At 47.3% G+C, this 16,269-nt stretch overlaps 1 long non-coding RNA gene across 1 annotated transcript in view; it reads right to left on the reverse strand.

Moving 5' to 3' along the window:
• LOC130610165 (uncharacterized) overlaps window positions 1-14,822 on the reverse strand; it is a 131,105-nt gene extending 116,283 nt beyond the window's left edge. Inside the window, exon 1 of the long non-coding RNA XR_008974974.1 lies at window positions 14,703-14,822. This is a non-coding gene — a long non-coding RNA (uncharacterized LOC130610165). The remainder of the gene's footprint in view (window positions 1-14,702) is intronic.
• Window positions 14,823-16,269: the final 1,447 nt, after the last annotated feature.

Below are 16,269 nucleotides of genomic sequence, written 5' to 3' on the forward strand. Positions count from 1 at the left end.
TTGTCTTTGACACAGGGGAAAAATGTATGTGCTTTAAAATACACAAAAAGAGCAGGTATATGTGTGTGAATGTGTAGTATGTGTATCCACACATGCACATACACACGTGAACACACATCCTTCTGATCACTGTCAACAGAAGAGATAGGAAAGAAAACACAAAATCACAAAATAATCAAAGGTTGGGAAAGATCAAAGGATGCTCCCCCTCCTTGCCTCAAGTAAAGCAAGCTTAATTAAGGCACTTTTTTTTTAATCACTATTATTTGTCTATTATGGTTGCAAGCATCATGGAGGGAAAATCAGGGCCTTATTTGTATGAGCCCTATGCAAATACTTGAGGCAGTCTGGAAGAGATCTACAGTCTACTAGGCTTCAGTTAAACTGCTGCAACCCAAAAGAGTACCCTATATTCATTTTAGCTTAAACCTGACTTTTTTAAAGACTTATTTCTATTGGTAAAAATTGGTACAAATGGTACAAATATTTATTTGTATATAAATTATTCGTAAAATGTAGACAGCAGCCCAGGCAGAGGCCCATCCACAGCCAGGGTCTGAGGATACCCATCCTAGCACTGTCCTTAGGAAGCATTTCACAAGTTCTGGTTGTTTTGGGGGCTGGATCAGTTCCAACAGCCCCTCATCCCAAATTCCTGTGCACGTTCCCAAGGTGAATTCTGCCTTGAAGCCTCACACTGATGACAGCCAATGGCACCCACGTGTGCATGTTGCCACATCGCTGCCTGGCTGGGGACAAACCCTGACCTTGCTAATGAAGCAAAGAGATGAAAGCACGCTTAAAATGCCCTGTTTGCTGTTTTGCATCAAGGCAGATTGGTTTTTAAGGCAGAGTCACCAGCTATGAGCCTACCAACGTGGTTTTATACATGAGGGTGGTAAGGCACTGGAACGTGTTGACAAAAGAAGTAAATGCTCCATCCCCGTCAGTGTTCAAGACCAGGACGGACAGAGCCTTGGGCAACATGGTCTAGTGTGAGACATCCCTGGATGATCTTGTCCTTTCCAACCCTAACTATTCTATGATTCTATGTCAGAGAAGCATCATATAATAGAGATGTCTCTCTCAATCCTGCTGAATCTGAACCAGCACCATAAAGGAGAAGTTTGGAAGGTTTCCTAGCCCATTTGTTAGGTCCTAGAGCTAACAGCTAGTCAAAGTTTGGTCTCCTGGCAGAGAGAACATCCAACAACTGCATCAAAACCTCCTAAAAATGAAATATCACCCTGGGGAGAAGAGCACAGTGTAAACTCCTATTTACAAGGTTTCTGGCTGCCTTTTCATCAGAATTTACTGGAAAGTCTCAAAAGCATCATCATTTTACAAGTGCGCTTTGCTCTGCGTGGCCCTTGCACCCAGCTTTACACAGAGAACATCAGTAGGGTGACATGAGCTGACTGCCTCCCCAGGCAGCTGCAGTGAGCATTCCATGTCAAAACCTCACTTCTCAACTTCCACACTGTGCAATAATTATTTTGCTAATCACAGGCTGCTCTGTGCTCTTCAACATGAATCATTATTATTAGAGCTGGCTCAGCTGCAAGCCCGCCTGCTTTCCAAACACACAGCGCTGGGCTGAAGAAGAGGGGCACAGGGTTTAATCTTTAACTGGCTGCAGCGTATGGCAGTGAATGGCATTCTGTCATGTAATTTCTCTCAACGGGAAAAATAACATCTTTCGGGAGGTTTTCCATTTTGAGTTAGCACAGAATCACCACAAAAAGAAAAAAGGCTGGGTAAGGCAACATAACACATACTATGGCCTTCTTTCAATTCACCAGCTATATTTATCTCTCTATGGCAGCCTAGAAACATATTTCACTTAGAAAAACTTTTCAGCTGCTTAAAAGAGACACTCAAGTAGCAAAGGCCACACACTTAGATACTGAACAGGAGAAAAAGAGATTTATTTGTGTAGATGCTGTAAACTAGCTGAAATCTGCCACCTACAACTCAACACCAAGCCCTCCACTGGGCAGGCATGACTTGGGTACAAGCCAGCCTCAGCTTGGCATGTTTTGGTAGAAAACTGCTCATATGATCTGGCTACTTTTTAGCCATCGATTTCACCTTCAACCACCTTTTTTTTCATCTTAAACATCTGCCTTTGACCAGGGCCAGAGGCAGCATGCTGCCTCAGAAAAACATTAGCATTTGACCCAGTATAGCAAGTCTACCGCACTAGAGTCCAAACACGTGGGACCAGCAGCACCACAAGCCTCACCATTGAACCCGGGACACCCAGCATGGTGTCAGTTCTACGCTAAGTAGAACTGGCGTTAAAGAAAAAAGCTGTCTGCCAGGCAGCCTCAGCCATGACCTGCTCCTTATCCTTTCCATGGCAAGGTCATCTGCATCCCCAAGTCAACCAGTGTCACTCAGTGTCTGCAGTTACCACAGAAGTTGAGGTGCTACGAACGTGTGTGATGGACTGACAGTACCAAACTTGAGAGTGGATAAACAACCCATTCCCAAGGCAAATTAAACCAGGGGAAAAAAAGTCCCATTTGGGTGTGCAAGGGAAACAGGATCAGGCCCAAGTGTCTTGAAAATAGCAACACACCCTAACAATTGGCACTAGATGGTCCTTGGGTGCAAGGGTCATCAGCAGGATCAGGTTATGAGCCTGGCCTGAAATAGCCCATGCCCTGAGGGCTGAGAGGCAAGGGGGAATGGCACGGGACTCACATTTATGAATGCGGTCTGCACTGAAGATGGGAAAAAAAAAGAAGAAAGAAAAATGAAGAGTCATCCTGAACGAAACACGACACTGAGTGTTCACATTTCACATAAGCAGCGTCACATATTGCCATCAGGGGACAGGCTGGAGTTTGAGTTCTGTTTATTTACCTTGATGACATTCCTTATAATTCTCTGTTCAGGTTACATCTTTCCAAAAAAGAAAACAAATCTTTCCATATATCCAAAGAAAAGTCCCCTCCACAGATGCATTTCCTTGAACAGACCTCACCCAACCTGACCTCTGTGGAAGACAGATTCAGGAATTGCCACCCATTGAAGAAACCAATGCCACAAACCGGGGCTGGGAAGCATCGTATTTCCAGCATGGGAAATGCAATGCTGAGTCCTGGGATTTTTTGGGGAAAAAGGAGAAAAAAAAAAGCTGTGCAAGCAAAGCCACCCAACCAACCGGCTTGCTGCAAGGCTGATGTGGCCAAGAATAAAATGTCTGCTGTCAAGTGATATTGAGCGTGGTCTTCAGATCGCCAGCATCAAAGCATTTCCTGATTTCAGATCCCTCTGTTTCTATAACTGGAAGCAGTCAAAACACTCGGCTTTATTGTCTGCAAGTCAGACCCCTAAAAGGTGCTGTGCTTCATTCACAGCACTCACTGCCTGCACAGAAGCAGGAAGCACTGTGCAGGATGTGCCCACAGCTCCATTTAAAAGCTCCGCTGCTCGCACTGCTGCCTGCCTCCTCTCTCTCCAGGCAGCATTTTCTTATGGGGATGGGAATTGCTTGAATCCAGCCATCACTGATGCACACACAAATCTGCCTGCTCAACTGGTCGTGCACCCAAGAGGCACCAAGGCATAGCAGCCCTCGCAGGACCATGACAAACTGAAGCCACATCCCTCTGGAGAGTAGAAACAGGGTACAAGCCAGGTGGAAAAGCCCTGAGCTTGCAGGAAGCCAGAAGGTTACTAAAATTAGCAGCAGGAAGGTAAGAAAGGTAACAGCAGGGATGCAGAGCCTGGGCTTGGAGTGCAGACTGCAGCCACCAAGGAAGAATTATCACTGAGCCTGGGATGCAGGGGAGGAGCACCATGACCATAAGTCCTAGTTTTATTCTTAACCATCAGATCTAAGAACCATCTAGCTGGCCACACCAGCCGCAACCCAGAGCAGGCGAGGGAAGCCGGAACTGTCAGTTTGAGACTCATTTAGAGAGACGGGAAATGAGAGCAGGTCCAATTCCCTTATTCCTTTTTCTTTCAGTAAGGGGCACAGCTGCCTTTTGGGCCACTCTCGAGGTGTGCAGAGATGCTGACAGGGGGCTTGGCCAACCTGCCCCAGTGAGGTGAAGGAGGTGCAAGGCAGAAGAGAAACTATAAACTGACTTGGAGTAGAAATGTGGACAATAAGGTAAAGAATGGAAAACCAGAACAGGAAAGAAAGGGAAAAGAAGGTAATTAAAAAAAAAAAAAAAAGGAAATGTGCCTATAAAAAACACCACATAAAACTCAAATGTGAAGTGGAACAGAAAAAGAGAAGTGGAGGGAAACTAGGAGGAGGAAGCAAAGTTAGAGCTAAACAGGCAATGACCCTTTCACACGTTTGTGTAGATACAAAATTACAAATAAAGTTTTTGTGAATATAGATATATACATACATGCACAAGCAGAAAAACTGTGCTGTGCTTTACCTACACTGCTGTAAATAAAAACAAAGACTTCCCCAGCAGCCCCTGGCTCTGACAGGTCAGCAAAGAAAGTTTTCACCTGCAGATGCTTTCTATACACTTCTTGTACCAAGCTGACTCCCACATTTAGTGCTAAATTCAAAGCTAAAATAACACATAAGCCACGTAAGAAAATACACTCTACAGCAGCACGTTTATGGTTATCTTATCTCCATCATGTGCACAGCTATCTACAGATCCCCAGAAGGAATATCAGTGCTAATAATTATTGGCATTACATACAGAACCACCAAGAGCTTGAGACACCAAATGTGCCTCTGCTGGCCATTATATAAAAATAGAATAGAAAGGCCAGTCTCTGTCCCAGAGACCCAAAGACCTAGGGTAAAACCAAGATATAGATAGAACATACAAGCAAATAAGGCAGGCTGACCAGAGTGGAGCAAAAGATATGCCAGAGGCAACAGCATCTTCTCACCACCATACATGGCAATCCTGGATGGGCAGGCACATCTAAGTCTTGCTTTGGACAGGAAGCTACGAAGGGGTCAACCACAACAGAGCACAAGCAAACACCCACCCATTCCCTGTTCTCCAAAAATCCCACTTAAACCACTAATGGAGATTGTTGTAAAGATCCCCCATTACCGAAACAACCAGTAATAAGTAGTAACCCACATCAGAACCACCACATCCATCAAACCACACAGAGAACAACCCCTAACTAACGAGGCCACAATGTCCATCATAATCTTAACTTTACAATTCCTCTTCTGACTGCTGGTTTGTTTAAATATCACATTTGAGGGCACACAAAGCAAATGGGGACCAAAAGTCATATATGAATTAATTTGGGATCTATGAGCACATCCACAAGGTGATAAAGAGGGCAGCATAATTAGAAAAAATAAATTAACATTTCACACATCTGTGAGATAAACCAGCTTGCTTTGACCTGTTAATATTACAGGGTATTACAAACCTGTCTTGTGGCTGCAGAAAATTCCTGGTAATTAACCTTAGTTTGAAAGGGGTGAAGAGAATAAAGGAAGGGCAGAGTTAAGGATGTCTGGGCACAGATATATCTCAATCTTGCTATTTCATAACTTCTTTTATATTATGAAAAGGCTCAAATCACTGCAGGTAACTGGAACTACAGACAAATGTATTTTCCTCAATGCTCAGTTTGAACACTACAGGAGTCACCAGGTTGTCTTTCAGGTACTGTTCTAAGTGATGAACTAACATCTGATAAATGTTACTTCTCCTCTTTCCTCCAACCCAGAGGTCTTGTTTTGATTGTGTGTTCCTTAACTGTCTTTAAACATTATACAAAATGATGCTATACATTTAGAAAAAGAACCTTCAGTTCAACATACCTTGAACTTGGAGAATAATATGAGGCCTGTGATAGTCCGTTTCTCCTGGGGTTGACCAGTCCATGTGAAACTGGACTCTTTTAGAGCAGAGCTTCATTTCCTTGCAGAAAGCTAGTACTGTCTTTGGCACAAAGCTTTAAGAAGTCTTTCTGCTAGCTGAAGCAATACAGGGAGCACCCTAAAAAGAGAATATGTATTTCCAATGGAAGCCAGCATAGAAAGACATTGCAAGCTGCCCACGCGATGGCAGAGATGGGCTGCAGCTTTCTGGACTGGTTGGAGCTTACTTCACTTGCAGGCTCCCTACACAGGTATGCCACTGCTGTTGTCAAGCCAACGAATACTGAATGTCAAGTCCAAGACCAGAACTCTCCCAGATGAAGCTACACCTCCTAATCAGAGATCACACCAGAGGAGCTAGAGAAGAGCTGATCACTAGATGAAACCCAAGACTGCTCCTAGCCCACCAACTGAACTGACCAGCTGTGGAAAAGTATCATTAGCCAGCACCACAGCAGTGGCAGACTCTTCAGCCACTTCCTGATTCTCTTCTGCATTGCTGGAGCTCAGAGACCTGTTTCTCACCAATGAGGCAACAATGTCAGAGAACCCTGTTCCTTGGCAACACCTGCGCTATGGATCATTCTCATCATGGTCACCTGAGCCTGGGTTGCCTGGCCAGGTCACCTACTGCTCCAAGTGAGAAGACCAGTGGGAGGAGGCAACTTCATCACTTCTCCTGTGCTACCAACCACCCCAAAGGGCCCAGACAGACTTCAAGCTCCTTCTTCAGGCGCCACTATGGCCTGCTGCTGTGGAGGGAGGTCAGGAGCCTCTCTGGACAGACCACTGTGCCAGCCAAGCCAGCAGTGATATCACAGCTCCATGCTGCCTTAACACTTGCCAACTTTTAATGAACAGTGAAAACCCTTAGTATGTTCAAATGAAATATTTATGTTATGAGCAGTATTTCATAGGTCTGCAGGCTTTTTCACACCTCAGGGAGGCCTTAAACAGATTTAACCCAGATTTCCAAGACTTTCAAGAAAGCATGGCTCTCGGGATCCCACACACCAGCCCCAGCCCTAATGGCATCTTGTACCTTCACGAGCTTTAGTTGCTTTTCTGCTGCCACAATGGAGACAACTGCATGTTTACATGCTTGACATGCAGATTTTCTAAGAAGAACAAGATACAAGTGTTTGTCACTATGAATATTAGCACTCCTGATGTAATTAGAAGGAGGTGAAACGTATTAGCAAGGCCAACTGTGAGCTCTCCCAATCATGGTGGATAGGCACAAAGAGCTGCAGGTTGTTTAATCCCTCCCATACATTCCCTTCCCATACTGCCTTGCTCCATGAGGAGTATTAGTTATTTAACAGAAGGATGGACAGAGTGAAATGCTATTTATTGCAATTTGTCTCACAAAAGTACCCAAGAAAAATACTTACTAAAAGTTACTATAAAACACCCTGCAAAGTAAGGTCTTTGCTACAAGTCTCTTAGGTCATCAAGATTTACAAGGAAGATAAAAAAGCCTGGTACAAACAGTGGTGTACAGGCTACACCACCAGGTAATATAATGTTATACCTTATGCTAATGGACATCTTGCGCTCTGAACAGGCTACAGCCTGACTCAAAGATATTTACACTCAAGTTACCACCTAGTAACGTGTAAAACGGACCTGATACATTTATCTTTAAAATCAGAATTTTAAGATTACTGCAAACTTCCCTTCCCCTTTTCCTCCTCCATATGAAGAGTGGCCATCAATGCTGCTATGGAAGATAAAAAGCAGCTAGACTCACATTTATCTGTCACACTAAGCTGGGAACTAAGGAAAGTCTTACTTACAGACTTTCAACACTTCCACTTCCAACATACAGCTACTTGGTGAGGAGCTTTTAAAACCTTTTTTCCTCTCTAGCTGCGCTGGTTGCAGCCACCAGACCTCCCCCTCAAACACTGCAGCCTACGGAAGTCACTGTTGCCATTTCTGACCATGTCAAGCAGACTTTCAGAACCTCAACCATCCCTGTGAAGATCTCAGGGTCCACCTGACATCAGCGCTCTGATGCTGTCCTATGCTGCAAACAACCATACAAGAGACAACATCTGCCCCAACGTGTTTGCAGGTGAAAGAGGAAAGAAGAGAGGAAAGGGAAGGAGTAGAAATGGCTTGCTGAGGGCAAAGCCCCCAAATCCTACCCATGAATGAGCACTGGGAACTCCACCAACTCTCCAAGCCACTCATAACAAGCAGGACTAGTGGGTCTTTATACTAATTAACCAAGGTAAAGAAAACATCTCAAGATGAACTTCTCACTGCTTCTGTGTCTCGGACTGCAAAGAGCAACATCTTCCTCCCCCTCTGAACCTTCTCATCTTAATCACATTTACTCATGCTGTGCATTCACAAAAGCTGGGCCTCCTTCCATCTTGTTCTACAAACAGAGACTTGGAGCTCAGCTTTCCAGTTTTTTCCCCGTTACCACAGAAACATAGAAGTGCTGGTGGGAAGAACCCTCTGGGTTCTCCAGTCCAACCTCCCAGCTTGTAAAAAAGGCTAATTATTTTCCTCTGTAACATCAAACACGTGTACTTTTTTGTTAGTATTTTTATATAACCTAATATCAGCCTTTTTAACATTCAAGAAGAATGTAGAGCTTTGCCCAACCCACCCCCAAAAGCAAACTGAGGAGAACCAGAGCCAGATGGGCGATACCTGGAAATCAAATGATCCAGCAATTCATACAGCAAACACGATCATCTGAAACCCCTGAGCAGCATCTCAATTGCCTGTGCTGCAGCACAAAGCTCTTGGCCTTTGTTCCCATCATGACCATATCTAGGACATGTCTAGGAAAGTGTATTTATTTCAGACTTTCCTACTCTTATGAAGAAGGGAAAAAAAAAACCAACCAAACAACCCATTATTATGTAAATAGAGCAGGAAACATTACTAAATATTTCCAGAAGGATGTATGGTAGCTATTAGCTCTGCATGCTAAATTACAGGACACTGAACTGATAGGTGTGATACCTATTTACAACACCAGTTGAAGCATAAAGGGATTTTGGTACATCACAGCTAGAGACTACTCTAGTATGAATGCATTAACATATAATAAGCTTTAGGTCTCCAACACAGTTAATATAATGATAGTGATGATGATAATAATAATAATGTTACACAACAACAGTAATAACAGTAATAATAATAATAAATAATAATATTACCAAACTTTAATATTAGCAAAGAAAGGCCCATGCTAGGCCTTTTTCAACACAGAGGAGATGTAACAAAGGGCTCAAGCACAGCCTGGGCTTTGGCCATAGCTCGACAACACAGATGCTCAGGCATGCGCTCACAGCTGCTGTTTCTACTATGTAAGCCAGCACACACAGTATCACGTGTACATCAGCACTGCATCACTGCTGGGAACAGAGATACCTGATACAACACAGAGCTGCAAGGACACGGCACATGGCTGAAAGCTGGCCAGGAAAAGCCACCTTTCCTATACCTACACAGGCCGTAACCCTCCAGCCTCTTGCAGTACTCGTTCCTTGCACAGCCTGCAAGCCCCTTCCACTTACGCATTTGGCGCTCACTCCTTACCTGGGCAGGGAACTGCACAAGGCAATGCAATGCATTTTATTTTGGCTGAGATTTGCTCAAGGGACATTTTCAAGGAGAGATGTTTGCAGTATGATCAAATCTAGGCGTCAGAACAGGAAGTGTTAAACAGGAGTCACAAGTTATTGCCTTTTTTAAAGTAAAAATTCTCCTAAGTTACTGGCAATAGCTCCCCAGCCCTGGCTGAGATTTATGCAGGACCTCACAAGATGTTGCCCCTACAGCACTGGTGAAAAGATCAAAGTTTTAGTTCTGATTAAGAGGAAAATAGGCAAGCAATCTCTTAAATCCAGATTCTGGGATTTGAGGAAAAGCACAAAATGACCTGAGACTCAAGGCAAGCAGTCCAATAGCACTCAGAGAAAGCCAGGGAGAAGTGGACTGGACAATACAAGCTGGATGAAAGGAAGACAATAGTGGGTGCTTAGGACTAGACTGAAGTTTTCCATGTTAAAATCCCTGCACTGGTCTGCTTTAGAGAGTGGAGCTTCCCAGCACAACCCGCATTGTACTCAGGGCCTCCATAATAAACTATGTAATGAGATGTGGTCTTGCCTCTCCCACCACCTCTGCTCTCCACTTGCCCCTAAGGAAGCAGTCTGCAGGTCTGCTATTGCAGTACACGCATCTGTACCCAAAACAGGGACAGCCTTTGGGGGTTTCCTTTAGGCTTCCCTGCCATCCATTTGTAGCCCCAGCACCCCACTTGTAGATGAGAACACCAGTGATGCCATCCTCTCCCCTCGGGAAGCTCATAAAGTCACCTCTTGGCCTCACACACGTTTTGGCATCGGGTATTCCTGACTGAGGCATGCAAAAGAGGTGACATAACGCTGTCTTCCAAACCATATCATGGCAATGTCACTCCCCCATGCAAAGGCACAGTCCTCCCAGGGCTTTAGGTTGCTATTTCTTATCAGGGTGGTTTGCAAGACCCATCTCCAACAGCACAGGTTGGCTCCTAACACCTGCACAGCCCAACATTATAGCGGGGTGTCATGGTCAAACATCCCTGCTTCCATCAAGGGACTTCCTAGTGAGCTGATTTGCAGGAAACTACCCAATAATTTTTATACAAAACTTCTTCTACTGCTTTTTCTAACTCAAATGTTAAGACAGAAATGACTGAGAAAATCTGCCCCTTTTCTTGGCAATTTGTTCCAGTGGCTAACCACCCTTGCCATTAAAGACCTGTGCCATAATTTCTAATATGAATTATCTGCCAAGCACTGGTTACAGTTCTGCCTGTCACTGCTGCATTCGAGAACCCTTTAGTGCCTGATGTACTATACCAGCATCAATTTACACATCATTTTTCCTTCCAAGTGATGGGGGATGCAACTGCAGTATCTGCTGACAAGTATAACGTATTCAATAGCAGTGAAGATATGACTGCACAGGCATCAAAGTGGGTGGGACAAACCTGTCTGGAAACCCTGTGTGGTAGTCAAACAGACCCTGATTTGCAGGATACAGCTCCACATCAATATTCACATCTGTACCTTGAATTCACATAAAGAATGATGCCACCCAGGGATGCATGAAAAAAGGCATTTAGGTGTTGTACAGATGCGGATGCTTGCAAACCACACAGACTGTTCCCTGTGCCCAGCCGATGCCTGTGTTTGTGCCACCCTTCAAACTGCTGTCTTCTGCTGAGTGGAGCTGATGTGCCACGTAATCATATTGCTGCTTCACATCTGTCACCCTTGGAGCAATGGGAAGAAAGCACCACCAGCAAGCCCTGTCCTAAACAACCTCTGTCACTAGCCAGAGAGAAAACAGGAAAAACTCAAGAACACTGCTTTATCACAAAACACTGTCCTCCACTGAACTGTACCAACAAGGCAAGCAAAGAGCAGGCATTGCACCTCCAGGTATAAATAAACCATGTGCAATCGTACAGCTGTAGTACTTGCCAGGGCACTAAGCACTTTGCTGCATAAGAAGACGGACCGGCTCAGGCACAGATGCAGACGTGATGAGGGAAAACGTGCCCCATGCAAAATGCTCATGTGTCCAAAACACAGATTATGTCTTTACTCCCTCCTCACTCCTCATAAATATCACCAGGAATCATGCAGTTGTTCAGTACTAAAGCTACCGGCCAGCAAGGAGACAGAAAATAACACACCGTGCTCCTAAAATAGCTCTGTATCACCTTGCTGCAAGCAGGCGAAAGCTTCCTGACCAGGTATGCATGCATCTTCCTCTCTGCTAGCTCAGTCTGCAGCTCTGCACCCTTCCTGGCTCACAGGACCTCTGACCATGCCACCACCCCCTGCGCCAGCAGTGAGGGGTCAGGGTGATGTGCCTATCACCTCGGCCTCTCCAGCAGTAACACACTGAGACCAGTGCAGAGGCTCCACTGGGGCTCTGATGGACCTATTTTATTGCTGAACTGATGGATACACAGCTGCAGGGCACTGCTCTGAGCTGCAGTGCACTGCAGCACGGGTACCTGTCACAGCTTTCACTAAATCCATGTACCAGGAGCAAAAGACAAACCCTCCGTATTCCTGCAAGCAACAGAAACACCACCCAGGTCACAAAAAGCATCATTTCCCTTCCCATGGCCTGTCAGCACTATTATCGATATACACCAACGGGGGGGGGGGGGGGGGGGGGGGGGGGGTGGAAATGTATTTTTTCTTATTAAGATGTCATACTTGAAAGCCCTAAACTGCAATTCCTAGCAGAGCTGCACCAGCATGATTACAGAAAAAGCCTGAAGAGAGAGGCCTGTAGGAAAACAGTGATACAGTAATAACCCACTAAACTAAAAGGTTCAGCTAAAAGGTGACAGATGAACACAAGATACACTGTTAAAAGTATACAGATACAGAGGTTTTTATCCCTAGCCTTGCTCCATGGCATCGGCATTATCGGTCGCTTCACCTGACAGTAATCCTTCGCATAAAAGTTACCAAAAAACACGCAGCCCGGAAGCATAAACCCTCTTTGTAAAGCGTTCTGGTTAAAAACAAGACGATACAGCTCGACTCCGGCAAAGAATTAAGCATAAACTCAAATATCAGCAGATTAAGTCCTTGATCAAACCAAAACCCACGGTTCGGTTCGGCGGGGGCACGGAGGGAGAACACCACGACTGCAGAGCTGCACAAGTGCAGCGACAACTCACCATCGCCTCTGAAAGCCACCAGCTCCCACTAAAGTTACATTCCAAGCATGCACGTTCACCCAGGGAGCCAATATCCCTTTTTATAAACTAATTCAAACACACAATTCATTCCTGCAACAGATGGGCCTGCAAGGGCAGTGGGCCCGAGCCCTTCCTTATTTTCGCTATTGCAGAGCTGCTTGACGTGTGGACATCAGAGGGCAGATGCAGAGGATGCAAAATCGCCCAGGCAGAGCTGGCAGCAGCCAGACCAGCCAGCCCCTCTCCCAGGAATGCCAGATGTACAGATGCAGAGTGGATTTTATTCCTACCAGGTATAGAGGCATTCCCACTGGCTGACAAACTGCACCTGTACAACTAATTGCCTTAATATAACTTAAAATACACAAAGGCACATTCAGATCAATAGGAATTATAACAACACTAACCTAGCTGTAAGCCCAACTCATGACCTAATGCTATGAAAGATAGAAAAGGGAGAAGGGAAAAAAATAAATAAAGGAGCATTTCTAAAATGATGCAAAGTATGTATAAGATCACATGAAACTCCCTGGGATGTGAACTGGCATTTATCAGGGATATGCAGCACCCAGCACAAAAGAGCATCTGACTGGTCCACGTGCTCGGAAAATATACATATTTATGAAATCATTTAAAAAATCCCAACAGAAAGGAAACTGGATGTTTATGAGACATGACTGAATATCAGACTGTATCCTTGTTTCCTATAGTGATGTCAGTGCTTCGGAGCTAGGTATTTTTTTAATATCCTCATATTTTACAACATTTATAAGTGCTCTTACAATTAACCAGACCAGCTGGCACAAAATGACATTAGTGAGGCTGTAATTCTGCTCTATGAAGAAATAAATACTCCCATTTCAGAGAACCATAACCTGTACATATTATGCACTTCATACTTAGCAATGGTTAATATGTTCCAATATACCTCCAGAAAAGCTCTTTTGTTCCAAATCAATAACTTATATAATGTCTAGTTTTAAACATCTTAGTAAAAAGGAACTAGTGTGGGTTCACCACTCACTGTGTCTGACCATATACATGGACAGGCAAACATGTCTAAACTTGTCAACATGATCAGGATTAAAAAGGTCCCACTGAAGGCCTCCAGCATCTTTCAGATACAGTTATTGGTTCCGCTGGGATTTCTCCACTCAGTATTTTAAGATGCAACAACCAACAGTTTAATAGATGGAGACCAAAGTCCTAAAGCACACAATGTTAATAAAAACATCCTAGCATTATTTATATATATATAAAAATGTGGCCTTTTAAAGTTCTACTTGGAAAATCCAGCATTTTAAGGAAAAAATGGCCTAATAATCCCTTTGTAGAAACGGTCTTTGGAGCCTCCATGGAATCTTTGCTTTTCATTCTTCAGGCCCTCGTGCTTCCCAGATCTGAACCCCAAGGCCCGCACCAACGACGGCCCGAGCGGAACAGCTCGCCTCTGCACATTAAGAGCTCCATTCGCCCCGCATACACACGCAGGCAGCAGCAGACAGCTGAGGGCCGGCTCCGCACGCAGCCCCGCGCCTCGGCCTGCGCGCAGCGCGCATTTTCCGCGCAGTTGCAGCGGGTACAAACAAACACCATCCCCCCCGACACCGGTTTGTCCCTAGGCCAAGGGAGGGGGGGGGGAACACCCATTAACACACAGACCCCACGTCCAGGCGGAGGGGGGGGAAGTCACACTGCCCCGTGTCATTTCGGATCACGGCAAGACCCCTAACACCGCCGCCCCTCACCGCGGCCATCTCTTTACGCTGGAAGGCATCCCGAAGCCCTTCGCCTCCCCATCCGCACGGATTTCGGCTGGCAATCGCTATTTTTAGCCCACCGTCGACCCAGCGCTTTTAAAATAAATAAATAAATACAGAGATGGGATGAAATTAAATCTTTTCTCTCCCTTCCCCCCCCACCTCCCACCCGCACGAACCCCCGCGCCTAAGCTGTGAACTCCGCCGCGACCCGCAAGACCACCGGGAGACATAAATAATAAAGAGGCAAAGGGGGTAAATAAACAAATACCCCCCAACCACCACGTAACCGACCTCCCCCTACACCGCCCCCCCCACCTCCGCCGGCGGCTGCAGCCCCGGTACTCACCGCGCCGCCCTGCCAGGGAAGGGGAGCTGCGGGCCGGGGCCGGGGCCGCGGAGCAGCGCGCAGGGACGCGGAGCGGCCGCGGGCCCCGCTGCCCATGTGCTCGCCGGAGCACGCGCTCGCCTCAATGGAACGTTGTGCTGGCGAGCGGCTCTGTGACGTCACCGCCCCCCGCCGCCGGCGGCCGCAGCCCGGGGCAGCGCGTTAGAGACCGCCCCGCGATACCGCACAGCACCGCACAGCACAGCACGGCACGGCACAGCACAGACCTGCACCAACCCACACAGCACAACACCGACCCGCACAGCGCCGACCCGCACTGACCCACACAGCACAGCACCGACCCGCACAGCACCGACCCGCACTGACCCACACAGCACAGCACCGACCCGCACAGCACTGACCTGCACTGACCCACACAGCACAGCGCCGACCCTCACTGACCCACACAGCACAGCACTGACCCGCACAGACCTGCACCGACCCACACAGCACAGCACCGACCCGCACAGCACCGACCCACACAGCACCGACCCACACAGCACCGACCTGCACAGCACCGACCCACACAGCACCGACCCGCACAGCACCGACCCACAAAGCACAGCACCAACCCGCACAGCACCGACCTGCACAGCACCGACCCGCATAGCACCGACCTGCACTGACCCACACAGCACAGCACCAACCCGCCCAGCACTGACCTGCACAGCACTGACCTGCACAGCACCGACCCGCACAGCACCGACCCGCACAGCACCGACCTGCACTGACCCACACAGCACAGCACCGACCTGCACAGCACCGACCTGCACTGACCCACACAGCACAGCACCAACCCGCACAGCACCGACCTGCACACCACCGACCCGCACAGCACCGACCTGCACAGCACCGGCCCGCACACCACCGCACACCACCGACCTGCACAGCACTGACCCGCCCCGCACTACTACACAGACCCGACCCGACCCGCACCGAACAGTGCCGACCCTACCCACACCGAGCTCCTGCAACGCACAGCACCGGTCCGCACACCACAGCACTGACACGCACAGCACCGCACCGACACTGTGCTCCTGCACCGCACAGCACAGCACCGATCCGCACCGCACAGAACAGTATAGGACAGCACAGCACCGACCTGCACGGCATAGCACCAACCCGCACCGCACAGCACAGTACCGGTCCGCACAGCACCGCACTGATACACACTGCACTGCACTGCACAGCCCCACACCGATCTGACCCGCACCGCCCTCCTGCACCGCACCAACCTACACTTCACAGCACAGCACGGGCCCACACAGCACTGCACTGACCCGTCCCACACTCCTGCACTGCACCGACCTGCACTGTACCATGCTTCTTCCCGCACCACACAGCATCGCACTGCACCACCCTGCACTGCACCCAGCACACCCCCAAATACTTCAAATAATTGAAATCTGTACAGATATATGCAGATAAATAAACCTGATTGGGTGGCAGTGGAGCCCCATAGGTGCGGGGCAGCTGGCATGGGGAGGCTGCGGGGCCCTGTCCTGGGCAGGGTGGCTCTCTCGGACCG

Source organism: Pezoporus wallicus, unplaced genomic scaffold (genome assembly GCF_028554395.1).
Source record: "Pezoporus wallicus isolate ANWC-B61680 ecotype Strahan unplaced genomic scaffold, APGP_CSIRO_Pwel_v1 contig_7545, whole genome shotgun sequence".
Classification (NCBI taxonomy): domain Eukaryota; kingdom Metazoa; phylum Chordata; class Aves; order Psittaciformes; family Psittacidae; genus Pezoporus; species Pezoporus wallicus.